The following is a 19,786-nucleotide window of genomic DNA, read 5'->3' on the forward strand; positions in this document are numbered from 1 at the left end:
AAATTAATTGACTGACAAGGTGTATGATTGATGCTGTCTATGCTGTGTGCACCAGGCAAAACTGCTGGTAGCAAGAGTGCTGGCACCTTGGTAGAGGCTGCTCCAAACTCTTCAGAGAACCTCTGCTTGGCCTCTCTTGATGCTCTTGGGTAGGAGAGGGCATGTTTAGTTTTCTGCTTACTCTATTCCCTTTTGTACTTGTTCATTTGCTAGGTGCATAAAGGAGAGGAGGTCACTTGTGCGCGTGGGATAAAGAGGTATTATGAATTCTGAAGTGTTTGCTTTATTGGGAAAAGCACAGCGAGTAGGAGAGCACAGGAACATAATGTGTGAATTTTTAATGAATGCTGTGCCAAGTGTTTGTGCATTTTTTTTTCTACCTGTAGCAGCTTTATTCATTTGGGAGAGTACTGTGTACAAGATATTCTTTAGTAGTATGCTGGCTGCTGTTTAGTTTTAATAAATTAAATCCTTTATATCAATGTAATATTCTTTAGACAAGCACTTCCAAGACAGATTAGAAATGAACTTAAGGGGATTAAAAGCTTCCCTTGCTAAAAACAATGTTTCAGATGGGAAATCCACTTATTTATGTCACTTTCAGTGGACTACATTTGCCTTTAATATGCTGCTACTGCTGAAGAAAGCAGTGCTTTGCCCATGACTGCAGCCTTTCTGCTCTGCCTTACATACAGAGTGATGTTTATTTTCTTCAGTACAGTAAGTTGCTTTGGGAAAGATTGATGGCTTCCCATAAAACTGTGAGCAACCATTTTCTTATTTAGAGAAAACAAAAGTTTAAATGGATCTGGTGTTTTAAACAGCATCAGTCCCTTTGTAAAATAGGAAACTATGTGAGTGGAAGGTATGAGCAGAGAGAAAAATCCACTTTGATTTTCCCCTTGCTGCATTGTAGCAGGCTGAAAACATCAGCTGGAAGGTTCTCATTATCTGTGAAATCCGGGACATCTTGGGAGCAGCCTGGTTCAGCGGGTGTTTGCTCGGGTCTGTGCCGCAGGCATTAGTTCACAAGCCGGTTCCTCTAACTCGTACCAGGTTGGCCATTTCTGTATTAAACGCTTGTTCTAGTACCCGGTTCAATGGTACGTTCGTGCTAGTCGTAGGGCCTCTGGTGCCAACCCAAAACCTCATGAACACACCTCACAGAGATCTGGTTTGGTATGCCCCCACTCTGCAGGTATAAACTGGTTGTTGGGCAGTCTGTATGTGGGGTTAGATGCTGTCTGTCCATCCCGCACCAGCTGTCTATTGTAGACATCCAGCCAGCATCAACTGAGTGCTATGGCAAACCCAGCAAAGCCACAGCCATGCCCTTCTCCAGGGCCTTGTCATGTTTGTCCTGCTGGATATCTGGTCACGCACATATGGCTATGGACATTAACAGGACGCCCTTCAGTCTTAGGCTCTGATAGGAGCTTCTCATTAATCACCGTCCAAGTCAAACGATACTGGCCTGGCAATGTCTGGCTGCTCCCAGATGCTCTCACACTGACATTTCAGCAGGGCGAGATCCACCCCGTAGAATAAATGAGGAGGATCTCATGGGGGATGAACAGCAAGAAGGCTGAATATTCTGAGTATTCAATCTTTAGACCTTATTTCAGCCCCATAAGAGACAATCCAGCACATCAACTTTACCAGTGTCTGTGAGTGGCATTCCAAACTTTCCGTTTACCTCTTGGACACGAGAGATGCACAGTTTTGGAGTTTGCTCCCCAGAGCTGTTGAATGCGCCGAGGTCAGAGGAGGTACTAGGACACGGCTGGTCTCCAAACACAGTGAAAGAAGGAACATCTCCTCTTGAGGCTCCTCACAAAGTGTCCAGGAAGGGAAGGAGACTGAGAAGCCTTTGAGGACAATTTATTTTTAGCATTTCTTAAGTGAGTTTAAAATGTTTGGTCTATGATGAGGACTGAAGAAATGACCAGAGTAAAATAAAACTATAAGAAATATGAGGAATTAATGTTTTAATTGGAACAAGGCTTTTCAGTTTTTTTTTATTGTTGCCATTTGAATGTGAAACCATGAAGCTACCATGCATATTCCTTACATGACAGCCCCAAGATCTCAGCTATGGTTTGTGGAGCTGTTATTACTCACTTGCATTGCAGATAACTTGGGCAGAGGGAGAGCTTCAACCCCACAGCACATAAAGTTTGTGTTGGTAACTGTGTCTCTGATACAGCACTGGATTTTGTTATTTTAGGCACATCATTACTTAAAACACTTTAAAAAAAAATTCTGTTCCGTCATGTTTCATTACACAGCAAAGTCTTATTTATTTAAATGGTTTCCAAAGTAATTTATTTCACAGTACCTGGTTAAACCAAGATTAAACCAAGGTTAAACCCTTAATGCTTTTGGGCCATTGATAGTCTAGGATCCGGTGCCCAGTTTTGATCTCTCTTCAGTTGCTGTGACTGTCCCCTTTCCACACTCAGAAGCTGATGCTGAGATTGAATCGTAGTGCAGCTCATCAAGCAAGGGGAGCATTTCCAAAGCAATGCTCAAGGACTGAGTTGCACGACTCCACTGGTATTCAAAAGGGCTCTACAGTGAGGCTTTGTATTAGCCTTGTATTCCTAGGGTTGTACGAGAACAGGCTGGTAAGCAGAAATTAAACCATCGTCTTTAATTATTTCATTCTGTTTTGTTTTCTGAAGCCAGATCTCACTCCTTTCCCCAAAACCACACTTTTTTTCTAGTCATAGCATTTATCAGACTTCTAAATCCTTATATATTGCACATGATAACAGGAGCTGACTGAAATTTCACCACTAGTTTTAGAGTGGAGAAAGGTAGATTCACCTTCTGCATTATAATGATGGGCTCTTCAGTCAGTGTGGCCACTACGTGTGCAGTGGTCATAACACCTGGGGATAAAACTTATAAACTTTGCTACATGGCTTATCTGGAAGAGAAAAAAACTTATCATTTAAGAAAAAAACACATAATTAGGATCAGGGATGGAATTTCACTGGGAAATGTGGTGTAAAAATGCTTCTCATTTTAAATTAAGCTTTCAATGGCAAGTGCTTGGCTTTCAGCAACTCCTCTGAAACTCTTTTAATTGAAGTTCCATGAAAATCTGGGGAGTTCAGCTCAAGTTCACCTCCTAAACCCATCCTGATTTCATTAAAGGTCTGATCTTTCTTTATTTGCCAATAAAATATATATATGTGTATGTGTGTGTGTATAAATCAGTATCTGCTATATAACTGTATTTTTTTCTTTTAAAGGAACAGTTTCTCTTTTCTTTATGAAGGATGAACTCTGCTCTGTGAATGCCAAGACAGACAGAAGAGAGCGGGAGATCCTTTCCACTCCCCCCAGGCTGGGATTCGGGGCACAGGACACACTTTCTTATTGCTTGCCACACCTGACTTGTGTTCTGCATCACTTGTGGAGTCTCACAACCATCTCTTCATGGCCTGGGTAAGAACCATGTAGGCTCAGCCCAGTTTCCTCGGCACTTGTGTTAATGTGGTGGAAATACCATGACCCACATGAGCTGAGGACTGAGTTTGCCTTGGTCAAGCTCGGGGTATTTCCGTGTTATTTGCATGTCTCTGTTTTCTGTTCCCAGCTCTAACACTCAGTAAAGATCTTGATTATTTGGAAGAAAGGATCTTTCTCAGAGTTTATATCTGAACAGTGATTTTGTGATTTTTTAAAATTGCTTTTAACCTTTGGTTTTGTCCCATTTCCAGCTGCAGTGGCCAGATGTGCCTGTAACAGCACAAATGGTCTGAGGCTATGTATATTGAGGCATATTATCTCTTTGCTAAACCAGTCAAATAGTAAGATATATCTTGAAAATTATGACGGTGTATAAAAGGTTTTCAATTCGACTAGAGGGCCCTCTTTCAAAGCAGTGAATTTGGAGACATTCATTTTTTTGCCCCTTCTGGGCAGAAACCAGCATTCCCATTGCCTTCAAAATAAGCTCTGTTGTGTAGATTCCCATGGGACCCAGAGGAAGGATTCCTGGGGGTTGCTGGTGTTCCCGGTTTTATTTTGTGCAAGACTCCAGATGAAAATGTGTTGAAAACAGTGTAAATCCTGAGTTCCCCAAGGCAGAGAATTATGATATACTCGAGTCCTGTATCAGTCCACTGTGTAGCAGCATGCCAACGACTCTTCTAATGGTTATCATTTGGGTACCCGTTTTTCAATTTTATCCCACTCCTGGAGTAATAATTGACACCAAGCTCTTTTGTTTTATTCTATTATGTTGTTCTACTACTATTGCAATGACTACCTGTTCCACGGTGCTCCTTGCAAGCCCTGCACGTAGCTATCTCCAGTTTTAGTGAATCAGATCTCAGTGTTTCTGATCAGGGTCCAGCTGGAACTACACATCTTTGTTTCATGTATTTAATATACTCAAAATGCACTAAATGACAGTTTATAATATCATTATCAACAGTTAAAGACATTATAACTTCAAGAAATGAAAAGAAAGTGCAGCCATATGTGGAAATGCTTTATTTTGTGCACTTTTAACCCCTGCAATAGTTCAGCTGCAAAAATGGGGACAGCAACAAGAGGCAGGGAGAAAATTGTATGTCTGCAAAATCATTTTTCAGCTTTCCCTCCACTGCTGTCATGAAGGAGCACTGTGCGATTTTGACGGTAAATAACAACCAAGGACTAATTTATTTTGCTTCATAAAATTATTTCTTGAATTGGATTCAAATGTGTTCCTTATTACACGGTTTGATAATTCAGTGATGCTTTCCCCCCATAACATAAGAGCTGATTTAAACCTTCACTCCAAACAGCCTCAGGCTTATTAAGAACAGTGTGGACTGAGTATGGGTTAGGTTTAAAAGTAATAAAAAAGTAGACCTGTTGGTTAGGTGAAAAATTCACTATCAGATTCCTGAGTGCAGCTTTCTTTTCATGTGCAAACTGCATTAAATGAGGCATTTAATTCAACAAATCCATAGTTCTGATCCACCAGAAATAGAGACTGGGTTAGTTCAATTTGTAACAAACGATCTCCATATGATCAAAGTCCTGAGAGCTGATTCCAACATACTGCTTAAATTAGTCTAACACCGAAGTGTTTGGCTCTGGGACAATATTTGGAATGTCTTACCAGAAGAAAAATTCCTCTGCACACATGGTTCCAATATCTGGGAATGCCAACCTTGCTTTTTAATGGGCTGACAGGGAGCCTCCGTGCTAACTTTCTGACTCCAAAAAGTTCTTGTGCTGTCACCCGCAAACCAGCTTGGATAATTTTTCCTTGGCTTCCTTATTAAAGCCTGAATGAAGGGATTGTGTGGCTTTCTTAATGTCACTTGGTCTGCTTGCCATAAATTCAAGCACTCATGATGAAAGCTCCACTTATATTTCGCTGGGAAATGGAATCAAGGAGAATGCACCCTAGTTCACAATAAATAACTGAAGTTGAGTTATTAAGTGTATTTCATATACCAGTGCCTTATTACATCAGCAGTTTAGATAATGGCTTCTTAAAAATACTCCTCCACTGAAATCTATGACGAGCGGCTTGCACATAGGCGTCCCCATGGCATGAAAACCAAAACAGCCGGCTAGAGCAATAACTTAGGACTGTATTAACAAATATCAAATATTTACATTTTTACATGCTGCTGTCTGTTTAGATTAAGCAACCCCAGCAATACCAGCAGTCAGCGGCGAGGGCCGTATTTGCTCGAGCCCTGCCAGGGAATTCTCCGCTGGGATTGTTTGTTTGCTTTGCACAATGAAGACTCGAGCTGTTTACACTGCAGCTCCAGTTTTAGAGAGTGCTAATTACGCTCCGCTGCCGAACCCCTCTCTTGCTCAGGATACGCTGTCCTGCAAAAATACTTTACGCTAGGCTTGGGGAAAGCAATCTGACTTGTGACAGGCAACAAAGGGCGCCCCAGTGCTTTATAACTGCTTTTTGTTGTTGTTTGTTTTTTTTTTTCCAACGTGGTAAACAATGCTAAATGGAATTTCATACCTTTAGCTCCACTTGCTTTTCTTTTTTTTATTTAAGGAATGGACAACATTTCCAAAGTCTTGGCTGAATTTCCTCTTGTGACTTTACTGCATTTTAGGGAACTTCCTAATGCAAAATCGGCTGATATAATTCAGCTAGAGGGGTGCGTAGTATCTGTCTATTTACATACATTAAACGTGTGCAACATTCATTACATTTTCCCCCCATTATTACATATGTCGTGGGATGTAATAAGTTGACACTCGCCCAGGACCAGACAAAGCTGACAGTGAATAAATGCCCTGTTTAGCATGTTGTTGTTGCAACTTTGCTGTTCCTTCCTGATTAGTTAAAATATATGTTGTATATGATTGTTTTTAAATCTGTGCTAAGCATTGCTCAATACTTTGTACTGGCCAGAATGGGAGAAGGAGACAGGACTAAGGATGAAAGGTTGGCACTCAGAAATTCAGTAAAACCAGTTTTCATGGTAACTATTCTGAACAGGTGGCTAAGTAAGCCAATTAAACAGACTTTAAGAACAAATTATGATAGTAATCCATTGTCTGGGATCATTGAAATGCACCGTGTGGAATCTGTTCCCCAGAGCCGCCTGAATAATGAAAATCTATTTTTGTATAATTTTATTGTTTTCCTTTCTTCATTAAATGTTCAAAGGATCTTGCTCTCTCTCTTTTTTTTTTTCTTCCCTTGGGGGTGGATGAGGGGAAAGGAGCAAGATATTTTTCTAGAATTTTTGAAAAAGAGTGTGAACCGATTAAAAAAAATAAATGATTCACATGTAAGAACATCTTTTCCTTCAAACAAAACAAGAGTTTGCTAATGAAATTTTATAACTATTTTAGAAAAAGTACTTTTTATATTATAAGCTTAAAACCTTCAATAATTTCATAGACATGAATGAACAAAAGGTCAAAGTCATTCCGACAGATATATTTTGATAAAAAAAAAATACCTGACAAAGGCCAGTAAAGAAAGCGTGAAATACGAGAGGACCCAATTATGGGCCTTTTAGCTTCAGCAGAGGCCCCTGGACGTGGGCTTTTGGGGAAGGACTGACTGAGGGTTGGGAGGATGATGCTCCTCAGCATCTGCTTGAGCAGATTCAGCCCTCTCATCAGCAAATCTTTCATTCCTTGGCTTTAACGTCAACACAGCGCCCAACAGCCAGGACTTTTGGGCTGTCTAGTAGCTTCTAGTTCAGACCATCGCCTCCCCATGGTCTTGCTCAGCGATGTTGATTGCTGAGGTGTTGATTAAGAAACACACCAAAGACTGACAAACTTAGCTCTGTATATACATCTATACATACAGGTATATTTTAAGGAGACAGCAATAATAATTTGGTTTTGTTTCCTTTTCTTTTTTAGATCAGGAACAGAAAAGCGTTCTCCGGAATGATTGCCGGCCATTGTAAGCAACAGCTCTGAGCTGCCACGTAGGGCTGCATTTGAACCGGTGACCTAGGAACAAAATAAATTATGTGCAGGCTGAGGTACGGAGACGGTGAGTGACAGAAAAATAGTGCTCAGAAATGGTTTTCAAGAGATTCTGTATTCATTTAAGTAACGTAACTGTTTAGCCAATTTATTCATTTGACAAGTTCCTTTCTAACCATCCTAATTCACCATTTAGCCTAAGATGGCCTTCATTAGTTTATTAGATATTCATTGAAAGAGATTTCAGCATAAATACAGTTCCAGAGAGGATTACCGCCCAGGGAATCTATTCTTTTAACCTACTTATTTGGCTATCGAATATTTGTTGAAATGGACTCGTATTTACTCAGTCTCCTAATGAAGTCTAGAAAAGCTTTTCTGCAAAGGGAATATTGTTTTGTCAAAATTAGCTTACTTAAATAGTTTTCAAAGCAGTCTGAGAACAAAGATTTCAAAGCTCCAGCTCCAGCCTAATATTTACTTTTTACACTGTACAGTAGTTTAGACTTGCCAGGAAAAGTGCACTTGCTTTTTTGTTTTGTTTTGTTTTGTTTAAATTTCTCTGCTTCTAGTTGTGAGATATATATATGTCATTTCTAGGGGTATGGAACTAATTGAGGAATATGTCCTGCCCTTGTTGAGGTGAACAGGGCAGATAAATAAAAACTCCATTGGACATAAATCTCCTCTGCTAACATCAAAGAAACAGGATCCTGCTAAGTGTATTTGTATAATGCAGTAATTTATGCAAAAAGCAGCTTTTGTCAGCAATGCAACAAAGCAGCTTTGATAAATGTCCCCTAATTTATTGTCATGTATCTCAAATCAAAGTAAAACATTTACAGCCTGCATACTGAAGGAACCCAGGCCCAGGGTACTTAAAGGGTTTCTCTCCCTTTCCATCTCCCCCTCTTTTTAAAAAAAAAAAAGTACAAAAAGCTAAGTTGGTCAAAAGGTTAAAAAGGATCTGTTTTGAATGCTAAGTACTTTATACAAATTATGGGGAAAAAATAATAATGAAGCTGCTTAAAGACTGACAGAAAAGCCTGTACAAATTCAGATTAAAAAATCCACTTAGCTTTTCTCTTATGAGTGCTGTTTGACGAATCATAATGTGGACACTAATTGGGTTTTACAGGGACAATTCCAGTTTCTCAGCTTTTGAAGGAATAAAATGGTGAGTGTCGATGGTGGCTGTTGAGAGTCGGTGCTTCTCATCTCTTCTGTGCTTCGTGGTGCAGAAATGTGTTGACTTTTCTCCCTACTTACTGGACAAATTGTTAGACCTACTGGTTTGACACAGTCAAGCAGTCTGCTTGGCCTTGTATCATCCTGCATGGCACAAAAATGGTACAAAGGACCATTTTATAATGAAAGGGTATTAGGAACGAATGGCTGTGGCTGATAAGGTGCAGGCCGCAACAGGCTGGACATGGCGTCTGTTGGTGGGGTTGGCAGTCACGGGCATGTGAGAGCTGCTGTGTCCATGGCCATGGAACTTATCCAGCCAGAAGCTCTGCCTCCAGCTGGGCACCGAGCTTTTCAGGACCCTCTCTGCTGAGATTAAAAAAGCAAGAATCAGCTGCAAGGGTGCTCGTCACACCTGCAGGGCTGCTGCTGAGGTCGCAGGAGGGAGACCAGGGAAAGCCAGAAACAGCCTCACTGGAAAAAGACCATCGGCTGCCTATCACATGATAAATTAAAACTGCATCGGCTTTTCAGTTGCCTACAAAGTCCTTCAGTTAAAAAGACCGAAAGTGATAGGGCTCCTCCTCAAGCCCCTTTGATATTTAGGGGGAAGGATAAATGAAGTTCTGTCTCAGCAGAGATCTAGCACAGCTCCACACGTCACCTTGCTTCAGAAGTAGACAGAATTTCCATGTTTTTTACTTAGAAAGCTCTGTTTATAATAAAACAAACACACAGCTTCAGGAGTATAATATCCTTTGAGTGCAGTTGTTTCAAAGTGTTTTACAGCCCATCTGGTTGACTGACTCTAACCATAAGGCATGTTCTTGGAGAAAATGCTTTATTCACTATTCAGATAGTAGTGTGTTTCTGGTATTGCAAACCAGAAGAATGAAACTTTGCAAAGCCAGGCCTGCTGTACCATAAAACAGAGACACAGAGTTCACTGAGAAAGTGAAAAGGAACAGTTGTTTAAAAAAAAAAAGTAAGTTTTATTTTCTTTGTATAAAAGTTCTTCCTGCTGGGAGTGAGTCTGCCTCTCCCAGCACCAGCTCGCCTCTTGAAAGAGCCTATGTTGTCTGTACTATGTAGCAATTCACTGTAATTTCTTGTGCATGTCTCTCTTTGTTGCTGTTGTCATTAAGGCACATTAAGATTATAAGTTAATACATAATAATTTAAGCTGATATCATAATTGCTAGGTTTATAATTAAAATTTTGCAAAAGTATTCTGCAGCTACAGTCAACGAAATGGGAGCTGTTCATGCTAAAAGTATTAAAAATATGCTTAGCAAAGCCAATTGCAAGTATTACAAATGTACCATTTGAATCAAGGTGAAGCCCAGAGGCCTTTGTCAGGTGTAAGGTTCAAGGGGTAATCTCCAGGAATAGGTGGTTTAAAAAAAACAGAGAAAAAAAGCCTCAACCAAACCACACAGCTAAGACTGCATCAGCATCACAGGGTCAAGCAGAATATGGTGTGACAGTGCCAGGACTGAAACAACAGCACACGTGTGCAGGTCACAAGGGAGAGAAGAAAAAGCTGGTTACGTACCTCTGTGTTGTCACACACAGATATAAATACATGTATATGTATGTTTATGTATATGGGTATGCATATGTGTGTATATACATATATGTATGCATGGTAAATCATGTGTGTACATAGACATCTATGCATATACACAGATACACCCCATATGTATACATGTCATATGATCATTGTGTGTATGTGTATATATATATATAAAAAAGTATACATCTGTACACATACAGCATATGTAGCTCTGCATTATACTGGCTAAGACTAAATGATAAAAGCCCAGCAGCCAGCTGATTTGCTGCAGAGCCTGACGTGATGTGGGGAGCTGGCTACATGAGCATCATCAGCACCACACATGGGTGTGAAGCACATCTGCTCTGAGGGGCTTGTGACAAACTGAAGTTTTGTCTCCAGGCACTGAACCTGGGCTGCGACACCTCAAAGGGCACAGGTGGCATCGGCCACCGCAGCCAGTGTGTGTGGGGGACATGGTTAGACCTGGTGGGGTCCCACCATTCATGTGGCTGAAGAAGGTCAAGGCAGGTGTTAAAGCTCACACACCTTAGGTGACCTTCCTCATCAACTTCATTGCTCAGGTCTTCTGGTAGCAGCAGGAAACAGAAACATAAGTAGGATGGGTAAACACCAGGAGTGACATGAGAAATGTCCCTGTGAAAGAGCTGAAAGGTACAGCGTGACCCGGCACCCGACTTACCAGCATCTGGCAGTTTAGGTGATGGCGTCATGGGTCTCATAATCTGTGATGTAAGGCAAGCTGTGTTCATGCTCTGCACATGCAAACCCACCAGCCTCCAGTGATCTTTCCAAAGGAGATCTGAGGATGCTGTTTGGTCATAAAAATGGGTCAGGGTTATTGTAGACTAATGAGGTCAAAGAAAAGCCCTTAAAATTAAATTTAAAATTAACTTAAATTATAGAGAATGCTCACGTGAAAAAGAGACATGGTCAGCAGAGCTCTTAGCAGGTATTTCATGTTAAAAATACAGTCTCCCACAGTTACTGGTGAAGGACTGCTCAGGTGCTGAGCTGCTCCCTGAGGTGCTGTTGAGTGGTGGCCAATGCATGGAGCTCTGCAGCAAAGGGGACTTACACCCTCTTGGCAATATGAGCCGCCTCTTGCTTTCAATAGATGCTTTCTCTTCTTGAGGCAATTAACTACTTCCATTCCTGAGCAGAGACCCCAGTTGCTGCAATTCTCTGTAACCCCACCAAGAGCCCCCAGCCATGGCTGTGTACTGCCCCAGGGCTGGAGATGCTGCTGTGTGCTCATTTCTGCTTTATCTTCATGAAGGGGCTATACTGGCTGGTGTGCTGCCAGAGGCTTTTGCGGTTTGAATTTAGAATGGCAAAAGGGGTCAAACACTGTGATCTCAGGAAAGGAAACGTCTTCCTTGAATACAACATTTCCTTAACTTTTTGAACAAGTGAAATAATGAAACCTTCTGTGTCTTCTTTTCACACTGATAAAAGCTTTCCAGACCCAGTTACCAACCACTTGACTCCTCTTTCTTCTTAGTAGGCTAAGAAAAATGCAAATTACACTTTTGCTTTCCCCATTACTTGCTAACATTTCAGGGAGACAGGTGTGTTTTGCACAGTTAACTTAACAGCAGATCTTGAAATATAAATCTATAAATTAATCAGATAAGCTGCAGGCTACCTGTTCAGAAGGAAACACCTATCCGAGGTGTCAGGACACCGGGGTGAGAGGAGGAGCAGCGAGTGCTGCGGGTGGGCAGCTGCCTGTACCCTATCTGTACCCTGTGTGCATCCTGCCTGTGCCCTGCCTACACCCTGCCTGTACCCTGCCTGCATCCTGCCTGCATCCTGCCCGCACCCTGCCCGCATCCTGCCTGCACCCTGCCTGTACCCTGCCTACATCTGCCTGTTACCCTGCCTGTACCCTGCCTGTACCCTGCCCGCATCCTGCCTGTACCCTGCCTGTACCCTGCCTGCATCCTGCCAGCACCCTGTCTGTACCCTGTCTACACCCTGCCTGTACCCTGCCTGCATCCTGCCTGCACCCTGCCCGCATCCTGCCTGCATCCTGCCTGTACCCTGCCTGCACCCTGCCTGCACCCTGCCTACACCCTGCCTGTACCCTGCCTGCACCCTGCCTGTACCCTGCCTGTACCCTGCCTGCACCCTGCCTGCACCCTGCCTACACCCTGCCTGTACCCTGCCTGCACTCTACCTACACCCTGCCTGTACCTTGCCTGCATCCTGTCAGCACCCTGTCTGTACCCTGCCTACACCCTTGCCTGTACCCTGCCGGTACCCTGCCTGCATTCTGTCAGCACCCTGTCTGTACCCTGCCTACACCCTTGCCTGTACCATGCCGGTACCCTGCCTGCACCCTGCCCGCATCCTGTCTGCACCCTGCCTGTACCCTGCCTGCACCCTGCCTACACCTGCCTGTTACCCTGCCTATACCCTGCCTGTACCCTGCCTGCATCCTGTCAGAACCCTGTCTGTACCCTGCCTACACCCTGCCTGCACCCTGCCTGCATCCACCGTGGCCACGCAGCCTGGCCAGAACCGCTTAAAATAATGTTAGTGCTTTGTATTGACTGGAGCTTGTGCTGAAATTTTATCCCCATACTTTTAAAGCAGAGACAGCTGTGAGTAGCTGTTAAATAGACACAAACAAGAGCTCGGTCCAAAATATGCATGTTCGACATAGTGCTTTATATATAAGTTGTGCTATGAGACCACAAAAATGAAGAAACCAAAACATATTAATTATTTGAAATAGAAACACTCTCTCTTTAAAGGCAGGCACCCTTTCTAGATGTCTTATTTAAGTGCCACAGTGATTTTTTACATCTCTGAGGCCCCTTTATCTCAGTGCACTTATTTTATGAGAGTTACATTTTGACACATGGTTTTGGTTTATTATGTAATGCTTCAATAAGTAAATGCAAATTACCAATAATGATCTTTTTAATTTGAAACATAACTTGACCAAAATCAAGCTTTTCAAGCAAAGAAATGGAAAGCATTTTTTTTTAAAGTTTGTCTTATTTCACAAATTAGTTTCAGTGTCTGACACATACACACACACTTCAAAGACGTTCACATTCAGTGTGAGGAGGACAAATAAAACAAAACAAAACAAAAACAAATCAACGCACCCCACCCCCCCAAATCTTGGAATGTGTCATTAAAACCACATGGATTATTTTAAGTTCTTGTTCTTATACAGAAAATTGCATTAGCAGATTTTGACCTCGAGACTAAGCCAAGCTACATGTGTTAAGGGCCCAGCATCCCCGCTCTGATCCACAGGACTGTTCCTGCATACTGACTAAATAAATGCAGCCTACTGATGTAATGGCATGCTGCATATGTCTCATATTAATGGTATTTTCCTAATAGTAATAGCATTAAAAGCCTGCCTACTTTGCTATTGAGTTACCCTATTTAGGGTAATTTGCCCAGACAGACTATCCTTGAGCATGTGAACAAGCATATCATTTTATAACACTTAAAATATTGAAATCAAAGCAAGCTGATAGTTTGATTCCAGAACTAGTATTTTTCCATTAAAAAAAAAAAAGAAGATGTTGTGTTTCTTGAATAATTTATCATCTGTTTTTTTGTTGTATTTTCCACATGGAATTGATGAAGAAAAGATACTTTTTTTTCTAAGGAAATTTTGGAAGAGTGAAAATTCACACATGGAAAACAAATGAGCATCGGGAAAAACTCCTCGTAGCTAATGGCTGCTTGGTATGTCGCCAGAATTCATACAGATCCTTAAAATCAAGTAAATTATGCCCGCAGTGATAGCTCCCTTTCGCTGGAGTCCCACAACAACCCACAAATGGCGGAGCGGAGCTGAGCTGCCAAATTTCATTTTTCACCTCCCGATTCCTTTCAATTAAATAGATCTGCTCGCTGCAGAAGGGCCTGGGTATGTTTTATAGTCAGGAAGGTGGGACTTGGCTAATGCCCCCGCTCAGGTGCACTCGCAGGGTCACGGCTGCTGGCTGCGAGTGTCTGGCCACGCATGTGCTTGCTCCGTCCTCGCTCCATCCTTGCTCTGTCCTCACTCCATCCTCACTCCATCCTCACTCCTGTCCTCACTCCTGTCCTCACTCCATCCTCATTCCCATCCTCACTACATCATCGCTCCATCCTCACTCCATCCACACTCCATCCTCGCTCCATCCTTGCTCAGTCCTCACTCCATCCTTGCTCCCAGCTGTAACTGCACACAAGTGGCCTCATCCTGCACATGCCAGTACCAGGGGAGCCAGGCAGGGTCTTCCAGAGGTTGGATTTATCCAAACTGCTTTGCTGAGTTAAAAATTAAACAAATTATAAAGTGAAAGCAATCAGGCACATGCATCTTCTTTAAAGAGACCACTAAAGGAAAACTGAGACAATACGAGCTTTCAAAGGAATTAAAAAAACCCAAACAGCATTACTCTCCTGTTATATTCTTGTGATAACAGATCACACACTTTAAATACCTTATTGAACTCACAGGTTAAGAAACCTGCCACTCATCACACGACAGATTAAATAGCTGGTGAATTATGTGCTAGAAAAATTAGGATGGATTACACAAATATCTGTTAAGGCTATGATAAATATTTATAAACAATCTTCCTTGCAGAACATGTCTCTGTCATTCTTTTCACTGGAATGAAAAACCTGGAACAATGGAACTAATGACTACATTGTTCCAAAGTTAAGTAGTATATCTAATAAGGAAAATAATCAAATGAGCCAAATTCTTTATGAACACAACAGTGAAGCAATTAAAATAAATGTGATTTTCCAGATCAAAACTTCTGGCTGTTAATTGCTATATGGCACCTATCCTAGTCGTATGAGTTTCCCTTGCAGCTGTTTTTATTTCATGATACATTTTGAAATCCCAGGAGCCTGTTCCTGGGATCTGCCATGCAGACAGCCTGAAAACCAGGACACTTATCAAGTGTTTATAATCTGGGCAGATGAACTCTCAAGTCAGGCCTCTGAGAACAAGCACTTTCTTGCCATTTGCATTTTGTTTGCAATGTGTTTCCAATGAAGATAATTTATTGACACGTACTTAGGCTGGAGGACGCGGGTTTACTGCCATGTGCTCAGCCAGCCAAGGCGTGGGGAGGGTCAAGTGCTGAGCTAACAGATAACATGGCATGGGGTCTGTGATTCAAATAATACAGATACAGTTCAGCGTTTCTCTTATCTTCCATGGCCTTTAATGCTCTACATCTGACGGCTCTCAGGCTCTATTTTCTTTTTTTTCCATTTCTGCCATTTCTGGGTGGGCAATGGCCGGAGGGCTGCAGCCTCTGCGGAACAACGGGCTCCTTTAACCCACAACACATCACCCCTTGAGCCAAAAGTGCACACTGGAAACCTGGCATATTCCAGCCAGTTTAGCTGAAGCTGTATTTTAGTATCTGTGGGTTATTACTGAGACTAAAGAACTTGGTTACAGAGAATGACAAATGGGTTTTGTTCAACACTAAGCAGCTATTGGCATCCTTAGGTGCAACTCAGGAGTCCGCGATCTCAGCTATTGAACAAGCTGAAGCCATGAGCAATACAATATTGATTAGACAATGGGTATCGTACTTACCCACATAGTTTTATTGGGTGAGGCTCAATGCAATGTGTTTTTATTTGGGAAACTTCAGGAAGATAATTAAAAATGTTGTAAGGAGAGCCTAGCAGCCTTTGTGCTTTTGTTTTTTAAAGGCTACAGATGTCTTCTTTCTTTAAAACTGCATGTGCTCCCTCCCCACCTTCCAAAAGATCAAAGGTATTAATAATAACAATAATAATACAGTATCCTGGAATTTTTCTACATGCCTCAAGAGAACTTTAATTTTTACCAGAAACTGTTTTCTGACAACAGCTGCCTCTTCTACTTTTCGTTTTACCCTGCCGGGATTGCCAGCACTGCTGTGGCCAAGTTAAAATGATGTCTTTGAACATGGGGCCTTTTCTGTCGAAAACTGACTGAAATGTTGTGGAGTTCAGCTGTCCCTCACAGGCAGGTTTTTCCTCTGTTCTGTGCCCTTTGCACAATTCCTCCTTTCCTCTTGCCCAGCGATGCCAACGTTCATTTTTGCTTTTGCAGTTAATACAAGATGGTTAAAACTTGAGCTTTAACTCAGTCTCAGTTAAAGCTGGTCCTGGGCTTGTAGGTCTGCCTGTATCGCAAGTGTCTGTCGGAGTGACAATGGTGTGAATTTTCAGCCATGCCTCTGGATGAAGGTTTGTCTCCCAGCACGTCCAAATGGAAAATGCCTACCTCCGGGGACGTGGTTAAGTCAGGATCCCAGGCAACCTTAAAACCAGACTAAAGCACCTTTATGGTGGATTAGGCCAATGTGATGCTTTGGTTATTATTCTTCACATCTTTCTGGTGCCTGGATCCCAGATGGAAGTGCTGCCAGAGCTCCAACACTCCTGGAGAAAGGGAGCAGGGACGCAGCGTGCTGAGTTGATAATGGACGTGGAGCAAGGCAGGAGAATGCTCAGGGTCTGATGGATAGGAGAGCAAAATGCCATATCTAGGGTTGGATAACACTCCTGAAGAAGGCAAGCTACGGCACAGAAGCAGAAAATTAAGGCTGTTAGGGAGTCACTCTTCCCACTTGCAACCTCAGTTTGAAGTGGCGAGGCTGGTAATGCAAATTGTGAGACAGTGGCCAGGCAGGACCTGAGCTCTCCTGCTCAGCCCCCCTGAAAGTGGTCCCTGTGGTGAACGGGGGCAGCTCTGGCCCTGCCAGTTCCATGGGATGCTCTGAGCTCTGCAGGCTGTGTGAGCCCAAGAAGATGTCTTCTCGATTCCTCCCATCCACAAACATCTCAACTGATCAGCCCAAAGCATCCCTGGGGAATGTGTTTTATTTTTGTTCTTTCTCCCAACAATTGCATTCCCTTTCTCTGAGGGACTTTTATTTTTATTTTAATCTCACAGCAGTATCATGTTTGCCAGGCCCAACATCACGTTCTTCTCTTTCATCAGAAGACTGACTCATACCATCTTTCAATTTGGACTCACTTTTTTTTTCTGTGGGACTTTGGCCCAAACAACACAACACAGGAGGCATCCGCCCAGACTCGATGCACAGCGAGGCATCCACCCAACACAGCGGTGAAATGGGATCTATATTTTCACCATTTTCTTTGCCTCTGGAAAGTTTACCATAATGAGTCTATTGTATCCATGTCTAGGTGCGATAGCTTAATATTTCCACTCCCTCCATGGGTGGCTGTTGCTCTCTAACTCTCCAGGCTTCTGGCCACGGAGTTTTTAATTTTTGTTCTCCAGCCTGGTCCATCCCTGGTCCATGGGTGCTGCTGCCAGCTCTGGTTCCAGTTTGTAAGGCTGCTTCTCACAGCTACTGCTGCTCCCTCCACTCTCAACCTGATGGTTTCAAGCTGCAGGCTCTGCAAGAAGAAGCACGAGGCAGGACGCGCGGAGTGAGGGGGAGCGGATGAACGGCTCCTGGACCTGCTCAGAGCAACTTCTCCATCTGCACCACCTCATGGGAATACAAAATGGCACCGAGTCGTACTTTTCCTCATTAGATGTGGGCAAACTTGGCTCATCTTTCTTCAGCTGCTTGTAATTCATGCTTGAGCAAGAACATTATTTGGGGCTTAAGTCAGACTCTTCTAAGTAGGTCACAATTCTTCTTCTAGACACAAATTCATGCCTCTGATTTCTCAGAAACATGGATTCTCAGTCTCTCCTGGTTTGTGTAACACCTCAGGTGCCCTCATATCAGCTCTATCAGCTCATCAAATGAATCCACAAAACAAACAGTGACTAAGTTTCTGCTTGAACAGGGCTCACTCTTGGAAAAGTTCCTCTGCCTTGGGTGGCAGCCATTTCTGTCTGATTTACATGGCTGATTTTTCCTATTTTAATGATGCTCCGCTATCAGCCCTGTAGCCGCATAGAAGGATGTATGCTTCATCTCCTATGGTCACTGTGCCAATGACAGGACAACAGGCCACGGAGATGGCCAGTAACTCCAGTCTGTGTGGGGTTTGCTGTCTGAAACAGATGCAGTGCAGTCCACGCTATAAAACAGAACTCATTTTAGCAGGACAGAGGTCGATTCCCCACATCATCACAGCATTTGTTAGACATCAGTCCTATTCTTTTGCATAGACACACCCAGTGATACAATGAGAGAGATGAAAGAACTCAAGAAGATACAGAATGGAGTAGAAAAGAATACAGTACAGCACAAGGCAATACACCATAACACAATACAAGGATGGCACAGAGCTATTTGCTGACCTGGCAGGATATGTCTTCATAATATTTCTGCAGAATAGTTCTGATAGCCTACATCAGCTCACCATCCTGTTACAGAAACTAATGAGTGATTTGCTTTTTTCAAGTCAAAAGAAAGAAAGAAAACATGAAAGAAAGGAGAAAGAGATAAGGAGGGAAGGAAGGAGGGAAGGAGGGAAGGAAGGAGGGAAGGAAGGAAGGAAGGAAGGAGGGAAGGAAGGAGGGAAGGAAGGAGGGAGGGAAGGAGGGAAGGAAGGAGGGAAGAAAGAAAGGAAGGAAGGAAAAGAAAGAAAGCTTTAGCCCTCCCCCACTTACCAATGATGAGTCTGACCTCTAAAAGTCCCAGTGGGAAGTATGAATGCACCAAACAACTGTGTCTCTCGCTAGAGGTGGAGACTTGCAGGTAAACACAGTTTTAGCGAAGTCATTTGGCCAGGGGAGACTCTCCATAGGAGTGGATAGCTCTCCTTAGAAGACAGACATTGAGACATTTATCTCCATTGCAATCCCAGATGTTTTTTATTCCTCCATTGCCATTTTGGTGTTCAGTGGTACAATGCTGGAGCTGAATCACAGCTTGCGTCTGTGGTCACCTTTGTATCACTGAAATGAGTCCAAGTGTTATTTTACAATGGCATACAGGATGCTCGCTGGCTTTTATGTTTTATTTTTGTTTCTGTGAAGTTATTTTTCACTTCCTTTTCTGAAAAGAAACGAAATCTTGAATGTCTAATTGAATACACTGTTGAAGGCAAAGCACATGAACCGCTGTGAAGCAAATGCCTTTGTTTCCAAACACTCTAGTGATAGCAAATATTTATTGACATTTTCCTTCCACAGGGGCATTAACAATTATAATCTGCTAGTATGTACATCATGAGTACTTTCAGATTTTGAACGGAACATCTGTTGGTCAAAGATGAAAAAACTTTGAAAAAAAATGATCTATTTTTCCAGGGTTATGAATCTAACAGCATCACAAATTATCGCTAGGAAAACATTTCAAAAGCCTGAACTCGCATTTATGGAAAAAGGAACACAGATAGAGGAAACAGATAAATATGCGTTGTGTTAGTAGGCTTTGTTTTCTGAAATGATATATTGTTCCGGAGAAGTGGTTAACAAACAAATTATTGTCTGTGTCCAATACAGGCAGATCTTTGGTTCCACCGAACAGATGTTGAGGTGAAGGAGATTAAAGCTTAATTCACAATAGGGCCGTACCACAGGAAAGGTGCCCTAAGTTTATCTATTGTTAAATAATATAATTTATCGTCTTAGAGGGCTACAGAGCAATTTCTGTTCCTTTTCTA

This window comes from Patagioenas fasciata, chromosome 13 (assembly GCF_037038585.1).
Source record: "Patagioenas fasciata isolate bPatFas1 chromosome 13, bPatFas1.hap1, whole genome shotgun sequence".
NCBI classification, from domain to species: domain Eukaryota; kingdom Metazoa; phylum Chordata; class Aves; order Columbiformes; family Columbidae; genus Patagioenas; species Patagioenas fasciata.